This window comes from Lynx rufus, unplaced genomic scaffold (genome assembly GCF_022079265.1).
Source record: "Lynx rufus isolate CCGP_SWC_20201006 ecotype Redwood Valley unplaced genomic scaffold, mLynRuf1.p SCAF_15, whole genome shotgun sequence".
In the NCBI taxonomy this organism is placed as follows: Eukaryota; Metazoa; Chordata; class Mammalia; order Carnivora; family Felidae; genus Lynx; species Lynx rufus.
In genome coordinates, this window is record NW_025814829.1 from 14465301 (window position 1) to 14478832 (window position 13532).

A 13532-nucleotide genomic window follows, 5' to 3' on the forward strand; every position below is an offset into this window, starting at 1 on the left:
GTTTCGGATTCTGTGTCTCCCTCTCTCTCTGATCCTCCCCCATTCATGCTCTGTCTCTCTCTGTCTCAAAAAGAAATAAACGTTAAAAAAATTAAAAAAAAAATAATAAATGGGAGAAGATATTTGCAAAGGACATATGTGATAAAGGGTTAGTATCCAAAATATAAAGAACTTAATGGAGTGCCTGGGTGGCTCAGTCGTTTAAGCATCTGACTTTGTCTCAGGTCATTATCTCACTCTTATGGTTCTTGGGTTCGAGCCCCACATTGAGCTCTATACTGAAAGCTCAGAGCCTGGAGTCAGCTTCAGATTCTGTCTTCCTCTCTCTTTGCTCCTCCCCAGCTCACGCTTTGTCTCTGTCTCTCAAAAATAAATAAACATTAAATATATATATATATATATATATATATATATATATATACACACACACACACACACATATATATACAATATATATACATATATACAAAATGTATATATATATATGTGTATTATATATATGTGTGTATATATATGTGTGTGTATATATATACACATTTTGTATATAAGTATATATATATTGTATATATATGTGTGTGTGTGTGTGTGTGTATATATATATATATATATATATATATATATATATATATATATATAAAAGAACTAATCAAGCTCAACACCAAAAAAAAAAAAATAATCCATTTAAGAAATGGACAGAAGACATGTATAGACCTTTTTCAAAGAAGATATATAGATGGCTAACAGACACGTGAAAAGACGCTCGACATCACTCATCGTCAGGGAAATGCAAATCAAAACCATGATGAGATATCACCTTACACCTGCCAGAATGGCTAAAATTAACAACACATGAAACAACAGATATTGGTGAGGATGTGGAGAAAGGGGAACCCTGTTACACTGTTGATAGGAATGCAAACTGGTGCAGCCATTCTGGAAAACAGTATGGAAGTTCCTCAAAAAGTTAAAAATAGAAATAGCCTACAACCCAGCAATTGTACTACCAGGTATTAACCCAAAGGATACAAAAATACTGATTTGGAGGGGCACATGCACTGGTGTTTATAGCAGCATTATCAACAATAGCCAAATTATGGAAAAAGCCCAATGTCCACTGACTAATGGATAAAGAAGTAGTACATATATGTGATGGAATATTAATCAGCCATCAAAAAGAATGAAATCTTGCCATTTGCAACAAAGCTAGAGTATATATAAGTGAAACAAGTCAGTCAGAGAAAGACAAACACCATGTGATTTCACCTATGTGTAATTTAAGAAACAAAACAAATGAACATATGGGAAGGGAAAAGAAAAAGAGAAATAGAGAGGCAAACCATAAAAGACTCTTAACTATAGAGAACAAACAGTTGATGGAGGGGAGGTGAGCAGGAGGATGTGTTAAATGGGTGATGGATATAAGGAAAGCACTTGTGATGAGCACTGTGTATTATATGTATGTGATGAATCACTAAATTCTACTCCTGAAACCAATACTACACTATATGTTAACTACCTAGAATTTAAATAAAAACTTGAATAAAAAAAGAAATTAGTGGGAAAATGCAAAAATATCTTAGTGCTATACTTCAATTGATAATATTGTACTAAGATTAATTTCTTAGCTTTAATTTATATTCCCTTCTTGTGCAAGACATTTCTTATTGTTATTATTGACACAAAATGAAGGTGAATGAAGCATATATTGGAACTCTCTGGACTCTTTTTTTAACAGCTTTAAGATAAGATTCACATACCATAACATTAAACCATTTAAAGTGTGGGGGAAAAAAACAGTATTATGGTACATATTATGTAACTGCATTTTATAAATATTTAGATTTTCAAAATTGTTTGATTTTCTTAACATAAAAAATTTCATTTCATTTACCTTATATTTAAGTGTTTCAATATACAATTTATAAAATATATCAGTTACTTTTATTAAGGTATGTAATATCAATAATTATAATTGCGATCATTTATTCATGGTTGGAAAACAGGTTCTGACAATTTCTTAATCAACTTTGTAAGCCTGAGCCACATACTTAGTAAGAAATTACCCTTTGAACTGTTCTATCATGGCTCTGTGCTCCAAATTATAATCACATTGATCAAAACTGTCCTTTAATTTGTAGCTGAATAGTAATCATCATCAGGAGGTACTACACATGGTACAATAGAAATTTGATTTTAAGTTTGTAGAAAAGTCTATTAAAAGCAAATAAAAGGATAAGATGTCCTTGTTTGAAGTAGGTAGTTGAGGTTAACAACTTTGAACTCTCATCAAAATTTGCTGAAAATTTTCAAAATAATATGAGGTAAAATTGTCAAGATGCTAAAACTTGAGCTAATGTCAGCCTTCTAAATATATTTTACCAAAGTCCTCGGGAAATTATCATTCCACAGTAAATACCAGCATGACAAACTCTTCCATTTGGGAACTCAGTAGGGAATGTACAGAAAAATAAAACAAGAGAGGCCTTCTTCAAGTATAAGCCTCTCCAGTTTCTTTACTCATAGAATGGACACATTATCATCTAAATTTTACATGTTTTTAGATATCAAAAATATGATCTGAAAAGTCACTAAAAAGAAAAAAAAATTTGTTGAGTCCCTATCTTCACACATTCTACTGCTGATGGCATTGAATGTTACCATAAACTTATTACTTAACAACATTTTATCATGAGACACAAAATTAAATCATGTATGTTTTGTCAACTGCTTTCACAGGCATTATATTGTTTGATACACCATATTTCACACTTTCACAATTTCACAACTGTGAAAGTATTTTCACTATTTCATCAGTTTGCCAGCAAACATGTATTTATTGAACAGTTTTCTTCACCTGATAACATGCTGGGTCTGGGACATTCATTGATAAACTATCTCTGACATCACGGAGTTTAGTGATCTCATTGGATCTAGCTGAAAAGATGTGCAATAAAAAAATAGTTATGGGTAATTACATAATTTCAAGTTTGCAAAATGCTGTAAAAAAACGACATAGTTCAACCTTATTTTCTTACTTCCTCAAGGAAATATATCCAAGAAAGTATTGGTTCAGAGCTCAAACTTAAGTGTACAATTTTATCTCCTTATACTACATTATACCTAGAATCTCACACCATCCCGTGCGGTGTGCTGGTGAAGGGATCAAGGGAAAATCAGGCACTTATATCAGTCTCCCCTTAATACTGCCACCAAAATTATAATGCCTATTTTTAAAACAACTATATACTACTAATATATTATGGTTCTACTTGGAAAATAATACCAGTGCTAGTTTCTGAACATATTTTCATATATTTAGGAATTCATGTAAAAGAAAGAAAACTCTCCTGGGCCATAGACACTTAAATTTCATGAAAACAGGAGCTATGCATTTCCTGACCCCTCTAGTTACTTTCAGGGCTTCAAAGACTGCTTGGTTAATTGCAGGCATTTCGATTCCTACAAATGAGTGAAAAAATAGAGTATAAGAAAAGGAAAAACATAAGATGAAGGATTATATCCCAATTGGAGGAAAAGTAGAAAAAATATTTGAGCAAAATGGTTATACAAGATTCTGGTAACCCATTAATATAATGCCGATGTATGTTGAGGTTGCTAATGAGAAGGATTTTGGTGTTTTCTTCACTCCATGTCAGAATAACCTGTTATCATTAATATATTCTAACAATTACTGTGTGTTTTATCTATCAGCAGTAGGATGTTCCAGCTAAACAGCAAGGTCCAACAGTACGTTTAAACAGGCCTTGAGGAGCAGTGTTTTGTGATAAGCAGCAAGTTTTTTACTCCATGTTAGGTCAAAGAAGAAAGGATAAGAGGGATTAGATGAAGGGACAAAGCACAGAACCTGATATGTTTAAATGATGGAGAAGAGTCTTTCAAATTATGTTTTGCTAGGATGATGATGATGATGGTGGTGGTGGTGGTGATGATGATGATGATTTATGCTTAAAACCCATGAAGTCCCAACATTTATTACAAGCCTTCTATAAAGCATTTTCAAGAGCTCAAAGAGAATCTTATACTGAAAACTTATGAGAGTTTCAGGTCATATTTTTCCAAAAGTAGAGTATAAGATTTACAGAAATGAAATACCATAGAAATTTCTGGAAATAGGTGCATATCTTGTTTGAAGAAAAATAAAAAGTCTGTTTCAAATTAAAGGTAAATTGATGATGGGGCGCCTGGGTGGCGCAGTCGGTTAAGCGTCCGACTTCAGCCAGGTCACGATCTCGCGGTCCGTGAGTTCGAGCCCCGCGTCAGGCTCTGGGCTGATGGCTCAGAACCTGGAGCCTGTTTCCGATTCTGTGTCTCCCTCTCTCTCTGCCCCTCCCCCATTCATGCTCTGTCTCTCTCTGTCCCAAAAATAAATAAACATTGAAAAAAAAAATTAAAAAAAAAAAATAAAGGTAAATTGATGAACCTGAGAATAAATCTTAAGGCTAGTAAGCTATTCACTTTTCTTGAAGGTAGAACTTAAAGTTCTCATAGACTTCTTTTCATGGGAATATCTGGGAATACTAAAATTATTTCTGTGGTAGACAGAATTCTAAGAATGGCTGCCAATGACTCTTGCTCTCTCCCCTTGAGTGTTGGTGGGATCTTTGAATGTTGAAATATTATCCAAGATGTTATATTATAAAGCAAAAGGGAAATAATTTGAGTATGTTCAATGTAATCATATGAATACATAAAAAAGAAATTTTCAGGGGACCTGGAAGGCTCGGTTGGCTGAGTGTCCTACTCATGATAGTGACTCACATGATGATCTTGTGGTCATGAAGCCTGCTTGATATTCTCTCTCTCCCTCTCCCTCTGCTGCTCCCCTGCTCATGCCTTCTCTTTCTCAAAATAAATAAATAAACTAAAAATAGTAATAATAGAACAATAAATAGAAATTTTCTCTGGCTGGTAGCAGAAGAAGTTAGAGATCTGAAGCATTGGAAAAATTTGGCAGGACCTTTATGGCCTGAATTTGGAGAGGACCACATGTAAGGATAAGACACTAGTAGCTGAATCCCAATTTGATAACCACTAAAAAAAAAAAAAAAAAAAAAAAAAAAAAAAAAAACAGTGTGTATGCACACATACACTTACACACATGCATGAGCAAACATGAAATTTTCCAAAATGATTCAGCAACAAATTTGAATCACATAAGTAGGAGGGTTCTCCAGAGATCTAAAGAATCTCATTTGATATTAAGTGAATATGCTATATTATAATATCCAGAAATATATTAAATATAAATATGCTATGATTATAAATAACTATTGTATCTAGAAAAAAATCTAGACCTAGGCATTATTTACTAAATCTAATCTTCCCTGCTTTTGAAAGGTTATTTCTTTTCAGGCCATAATCAATATAAGTATAACATATGCCCTTTATTAACTGAATCCTGTAAGTATCATCACAGAATAACTTCTTATTTTATTCCTATTAGTCTGACACTTGACTGATCTCTATTTTTAATCAAATGGTAAATAATGTCGGAAAACCAGCACTCTAAAAAAGCAAAACAAAACAGGAATACTTACTTATATTTGTATTCCTTCTTACAGATTCTAAAGAACTTCATCCCAAATCCATTTTAAAATTAGAAGGAATATAATTAATTCAGCAAATCACTTTTACATATAATATTTACTACTGAAATAATCTCTGTGCCTTACTCTCAGTTTTATTGTAAATCTAAAACTGCTCTAAATAATAAGGTCTTAAAACAAACAAACCAAAAAGTAGTGGTAAGATACTCCTGAGAATCTTAGAAAAAAATAAATTTCCTCCCAAAGTTGAAAGTGGCAGTTGAAACATATAATGAGTAATCAATTAATTCTATGTGTCACCAATATTAACTCATGTTTGCCTGTTTCTTCCCCCAGAAACAAGATGAAACACACGAACATATAATATTTCAGAGTATAATTTTGAATACTTTATATTTCAGTTTTAAGTTATTAAAATGATTCTACAACTATCAAATTCATGCCTAGGCAGCAGTTGAAAAAATCCTTTAAGAATAACAACTAAACATTTTATTAGATGTATAAAATTGTAATATGGGTATATTAAAATTTAATTTAAATCAGATAAATCCAGCCAACCATTATGCTTTATTTTTCAGTTCAGATTTTGTTTTTTTATTCCCAATTATTCTTTTATTATCAGGAAATCTAAAATATATATCACATATGGAATGCTATTAGTATTTTATATTGGAAATAAACTATTCTTGAGACTATGCAACTAGAAAAAAATCTTTTCTCCCTTTCCTTCTAATTTCTAATAGAATCCAATTTAATCTAATTCAACAGATTGGCAGAAAGCATTAAGCAGAAACATTGTGAAGAATACTCTGCCCAAATCATGTTTTCTTTACTGCAATAATTACAACTGAGTGTATCAGTAGAATGGTTAGCTTGAGGCTTGAGCAAATAAACCAACTCATATTCTGCACTCTTAGGAAATAGCATTGTTACTTGATATCTGTTCTTGCAGTAGCTTCACTAATAATGAATAGTATTATTTATCTCTTAATGTGTTTCATCTTTTTTTTTTTCAACGTTTATTTATTTTTGGGACAGAGAGAGACAGAGCATGAACGGGGGAGGGGCAGAGAGAGAGGGAGACACAGAATCGGAAACAGGCTCCAAGCTCTGAGCCATCAGCCCAGAGCCCGTCGCGGGGCTCGAACTCACGGACGGCGAGATCGTGACCTGGCTGAAGTCGGATGCTCAACCGACTGCGCCACCCAGGCGCCCCAATGTGTTTCATCTTTAAGACTAAACCTGATATTAGAAAACATCCTAATTTAAAAAAAAATGATGCAGGAAATAGTCAAAACTTAAAGTAAAAGGGACAAGCAGAGTTTCTGTCCATTTTTCCTCAAATGGATTGAAACCTACTTATATTCAATATGAAATCACCCTGCATTTATTTTTTTTTAATTTTTTTTCAACGTTTTTTATTTATTTTTGGGACAGAGAGAGACAGAGCATGAACGGGGGAGGGGCAGAGAGAGAGGGAGACACAGAATCGGAAACAGGCTCCAGGCTCCGAGCCATCAGCCCAGAGCCCGACGCGGGGCTCGAACTCACAGACCGAGAGATCGTGACCTGGCTGAAGTCGGACGCTTAACCGACTGCGCCACCCAGGCGCCCCTACCCTGCATTTAAAAACCATGCCAAAATTGGCCACTGGTAGAGTAAATGGAAGCTTTGGATTCACCTCCCTAGTGATTTAATATAGGGGATGAGACAGAGAAAAATGATGAAGCAATAGTCTTAAAATTGAGATTAAATCATTGACTTGCTGTTCAAAAAAGTGAGCATTAGTTGCTTCAGGACGATCTGTGACTCAATGGTTAGATGTCAGAAAAGGAAAAAAAAAATTAATGTTTATTTAGTTTTGAGAGAAAGAGAGACAGAGTGTGAGCAAGGGACAGGCAGAGAGAGCAGGAGACACAAAATCTGAAGCAGGCTCCAGGCTTTGAGCTGTCACCACAGATCCCAACACGGGGCTCGAACTCACAAACCACAAGATCATGACCTGAGCCGAAGTCAGATGCTTAATTTACCGAGCTACCCAGGTGCCCCAAAAAAGAAAATCTTAAACATTAGAATGAATTCCTTTATAAACTGACAGAATAGTAAAATTTTATTATTTTTTTTTCTTGACTTCAAGCTTCCATCATAATTAAAGCTAACTATGGGCACCTGGATGGCTCAGTCAGTTGAGCACCCAACTGCTTAAGATTCTCCTTCCCTCTCCCTCTGCCACCCTCCCCAACTTGCCCTCTCTCTCAAATTCTAAAAAACATAAAATTCAATTCAATTCAATTCAATTCAATTCAATTCAATTCAAGCTAACTAGAACAAAATAAACAATCATAGAAGTCAATGTCCTCGCATTTTATAAAATATGGTAGAGTTTCTTAGTACCATTGGATTTTACTTCTGTTACTTAACGGAATTTCTTGGTATAAGTTTGAAACCAAGAGGTTCCCTTTATTGCATACTTTTAGAAGATGAGGATATTGCCTTAAATATAGGATTTAGTCCAGTGCAAACCAATATTTTACAATAAAATCAGTTTCTTTAATAATGGAAACCAAATCTACTGAATTTCATAACAACTGGTGCAAACACTTACTTTGTAACAATAAGGATTTGCATAATTTTCTTTATGAGGAGTAAGGGTGATTTTTATGATTTTACCATTAAGATGCTTTTTGTATTTCTAATATCTCTTTTAATACCTGAGTTTATTAGGACTGTACTTACAAAAAAAAGCAACAATTTTTGTTGAATTCAGAATGGTCTTGTATCATTAAATTCAAATAATTAATATAAAACATTTGGTATTTATTTCTTGTCTATGACCTGGTAAAGAAAAAAGGAAGAGGGAAATGCCAACTTGGTTTTGGGGAAATAAAGAGACTGCTTACAATAAATTATAGAATTCTCAGAAGTAGAATTCTGAGGACAAAAAAAACCAGATTTCAAAATAATATGAGATGATATGTTTTATATAAAGCTTAAACTCATGAAAGAGACCATATATTGCTATTTATGCAAATAATTACACTGAACTGAAATTATAAACACAAAAAACAAGACAGAAGAAATGAAATGAGGTGGAGAAAATTAGAGGTTTCAACATTCTTTGATGGCATATCAGGGTTTTTTTTTTTACAATCTATAGAATATATCAGATTTAGAAAATTTTCATAATAAATTTTTATTATTTCCTTTTTTATTTATAGCCATCGAAGAATTTGCCAACTATACAGTTAGGAATGCGTAATACCAATTCACTGATGATATTAAGTTCAAGTTCAAGGGTTCCTAAAACTACCCTTGGTTTCAATATTTCACCAGCAGGACTCACAGAACTCATTGAGAGCTATTGTATTAAAACTGGCCAAGGGAAGGAGTGCCTATGGCAGAGTCTACAAAAAGCACTAAATTTAAAGCTCTGTTGTCCTCTCCCATAAAGTAATGGACAGTGTTACTTCCAGAATATCAGTGTGGAACGACATGCTGGAGTCTTGCCAACTAGGGAAGTTCTCTGAGCCTTAGTATCCAAAATCCCTACTAAAGCTGCACCACATAAGCATAACTGACTGACTGTCCAACTGGTAGATGTCTGTTTCCAGCTCCTCAGGGGATCTGATACCTACATATCCAAATCACTGCCCCAAATTACATTGTTACTATCTGGATCGCCCAAGGGCCTCACGCAAATAAAAATACTCCCATCAAACATGACATTTCAAGGATTTAGAGATTACCTCCCAGAATTACAGGGCAGACTTGACCTCTCTTTTATCAAGGTTAAATTATTTACTACACAACATCTCTCAGAGAAAAATAAAATCTCTGGAAGGTAGATTAAGGGAGAGCTTAACTTTCCACAATATTTTAATGTTTATGTTGATATATATTCTTTAATAGAAAAAAGATCCTAAAAAAAAAGAGAGAGAGAACCTCACATAATTCTGCCATTTGCCATCAGCTGAGCATTCATAGAGAAACACTGGTCTAAGGGCTTTCAGTCTAAGGTTCCTACCCCAGTGGTAAATAACCAAACATTTCACTTTTTAATATCTTTATTTACAAGAAACAGAATTAACACTTACAAGTCATGTAGTAATTTAGATAGGGCTTCCTACAGATAAATCTATTTAAAAGTAAAAAATTAAATTTGGATTTAAGAAGCTGTGTATAATTCCATTTTTTAGTGATTTTTTTGTTTTTTTTTTTTTTAATCAATTACTCCATACTTTTTAATCAGGTACTTCTAAAGGACAGGAGCAGTTTCTTCATCTGATTTTTCTTCTCCTCTTCTTTTCCTAACCTCTCTTTCTTTCCCTTTCTCTCTAATTCACATACATTAGTCTTTGTGCAATAAAAGTCACATCTCAAGGGCTGATCTGTTGTTCCACCCAAAGTAGATTCAGTTCATAATTAGAAAATGCTTTCATTGGTCTTCTGCATCAAAGAAAGCAATAGAAAAAAAAAAAGAAAAATAGACTGGAAACAACCTGGAATTGGAGAGATTACATAAAATGGCATTTTCTCAGAGTGAATTAGGTTCACAAAAGCTAAATATTTGGGGCCCAACAGTAAACTGAAAATACAGGTTACGTGTTTTTTTGTTCATTTAAGTGAATCAAGTCAAATATATTAACATAATGGAAAAATGCTTATTATCACCAATTATCAACTAATTGTCAATTAATTCTTATTGATATAAGCTCCATATATGAATAAAATGAATCATGTCTTCTCTTTACTACATGCTAGAATAATTAAAAAAAAAAAAGAGTTTCAGCTGCAATCTGAAAAGTTTAACCCTCACAAACTAAATATTGAACTAACCTGTTGGAATTTCTTTCTCTTGAGTGCTTAGAAACATTTGATAAATTTAAATGGTTTGACAGATTTATAAGTCTCTGTGGATGAAAGGACTAAAGACTTCCCAAGGTATCTTCTACAGTCTCCTACTTTTGGAGAATCTATGATGTATTAGGAAAACTGAAGTAGAGAACAAGATTAATAGAGAATAAGAGTGCTGATATTAAGCTAGTAAACTTCAACAGCCAATTTAACACTGTGCTGATAAATTGTCAGTATTTGTAATTCATCAGAGATTTTACAGGAAAAGAGCCCTTGTATGTTGTTTAAGGGTTCATGGTACAATACATATAAATCTTTAGGATTTGGGGGTCCAAGGCAAAAGGACACTAAATACACTGACTTTACTTAGATATTCTTCCCAAAGAGAAACATTGGCATAGAATCCATTATCTCCAAGAACTGTTCAGTAAATATCTGTCCAAATAGAATAAAAGAACAGAACTGTTATTTATGAAATTATTTAAATACTAGTATATTTAGGAACAAGTCAAATTGTCCCTTCTTGGGATTTAAATATTTCTTGCAATTCTTACAAAGTGTAGAATATTATGCTATGCATATAAGAGGTACTGCTAAGTTTTTAAATAACAACCATTAAATCAGTTAAAGTGTACAGAGAAAAATACAATACAAATCTAGTCAATGTACCTTCAGATAATTTATTAAATCTGAAAATAATGTCAAAAACTACAAGTGCATAAATTTGCTCCTTAGATATTTAACATAGTTCCAATTGATTACAGACAGCTACTACTTTATTCTTGAATTCAGTTATTCTATTTGTTAAAGTTCATCTCATATCAGGAAGAGATCAAGTGTAGTAAAATGATAATAAAATTTTATGAAAAAGTATAAAATATTTTAAATTGACATAATTTTAAAGAAAATTTAAAATAGGGGTTATTACATAGTTTGTTGAATATGTCAGTATTATTATTTTATAATAAAAGTAAATGTATTTCAAATTAAACAACTATATTGTATCTACTCTTGGTAATTTACTCCAGCACATTTTAAGCATTTGGGGCCTTCTGGCTTAATGGGTACAATTCTTCATTCACCTGAGATTGAGAGAGAGAGAGAGAGAGAGAGAGAGAGAGAGAAGAGAGAAAATTAGTCCTAATAACTATAAAAGAAAAAAGAGACAATAACCCCTTACTATGAAGCTTGTATCTGAGAACTGCAAAATTGTTGGCATGAAGGACTATATCCAGTGCCACTCATCCCACCTCCACACACTAAGTGACCAAAATTTAGCATGTTTGTTTCTATTCAAGGTTGTATCCCTTGGGCAACAGCAGCATCCTTAATAATGAGAAATGCTGCCAAAAGTATTTACTGTTTGTTCTAGCCAAAACCTTTGGCCCCTGACCTCCCTTTTCTTAGAGCATTTACTTTAGAAAATTTTCAATAGCAAATCCTTTTCCTACCCCTTTGATATGTGAATTTTTTACAACCCAGGAATGTCTTTCTCAAGGACCTGTGAGCCACCGCTTTGAAATACAAGCATCAAAAATATTCTTCAGTACTTTTCCTTTAGCACACCCCAGCATTTTAAAAACCTCCCACTTTTTGTTTTAGTAGAGTTGAGCTCACTTTATATTGGAGCCTTTCTCCCCATTGCAGTAGTCCAAATAAAAGCTGTCTAGCTGCCCTTGACAAATGCCTAGCACTTTTCTCTTGGACAGTTTCTTGGAGCTGTCACTCAGATCTGGATAGGAAGCACCATCAGACTACAGGACACAACAAGTGAACCTCGCAGCACTCTCCAAGACCTCTGTCTGCTTGCTCATTAGTGTATCCAGTGATGAGGTCAATTCCTGATCCAGTGTCCCAGACACATGCATGGTGACGCAACATGAGGACAAATCTTAAGTTGCTGAATGCACTCTAGAAACTGATTGACAGGCCCAGTCTTCCCTGTTTGCAAAATATCATTAGATAAGAACATGGAAGGTTCTTAGTCGACTAGAACATCCTCTTCTGAAATTCTTTCATACTATGTGCTTTACCATTACAGCCCTAATTCTATCCACCTTCTTTCTTATTGGCAAAACTTGAGTAAAAACCCTCTTGAGCTATAATAGCCTCTCTCAGTCTCCTGGAATATCTCCAAATTAGACTATTTAAGAAGAAGGAATCCCTAGAGAAAAAGGGAACAAAAATCTTAGATGTACTGTAGTCTGCTTACTTTGCCAGGTATGAAGAAGCCAAAAAAAAAAAAAAAAAAAAAAAAAAAAAAAAAGACTAACCCAAATTCTCATTCAAATTCTCAAGGCTCTTAAATAATGTCTTTAGGAAAAAAAACAATGTTTGACTCAGTAAGTGCCCTAGAGCCCCTACTGTACCTTCATATTCTTCTCCTAGCTTTCCCCTGCATCCTTTTCTCCCAGAATGTTTTTCACCAGCTGTACCTCTAGCCCTACAACTCCCTGTAAGTGTAAGTTTCACCAAGGCCCCCATTTTCTGCAGATGAAACCCAGGATGCAGCCCATATCTGCTCTCAAGTATGACCAAAATTTAGAGAACCTGAAAAATTATTCCACAGCAAAGTCCAGAACTGTGGGCTCCTACTGATTACAACTAAAATTGCAATAGTTGCTTAAATGTAAGGCAAAGGGGCACTGAACTCAAGACTGCCTGGTCCTCAAAAGGGGAAGGAAAATTCAAAGTCCCCACCACCTTAACAAGAAAATTATTGGTTCCCTCCAAGGACAAAAATGTCCAATGCTTTCAAATGCCACTGAACACACAGGGAAAAATGACTCTACAAGTTGAAGGGGACTTCATCACATTTCTCATGAATAATGGGGCATTACATTCTCCCATTAACATCACCTTATTTCCTACCTCCCTTCCTTGGAGTTACAAAACTTTACCAGTGAGGGATTTTGATAATTTACCTCATGATTTGCCTCTTAACATTTTACCATTTCTATAGGATCTGATAAAGCTCTGCACAACTTCCTTTTCAGATATACTATCACAGTAAATCTATTAAGAAAGGATCTTCTCATGAATTAGGATATCAAAATTCATTGTATTCCTCCTCCCATTTATGCTTATGTCCCTTTATCTTACTTCCCCAAG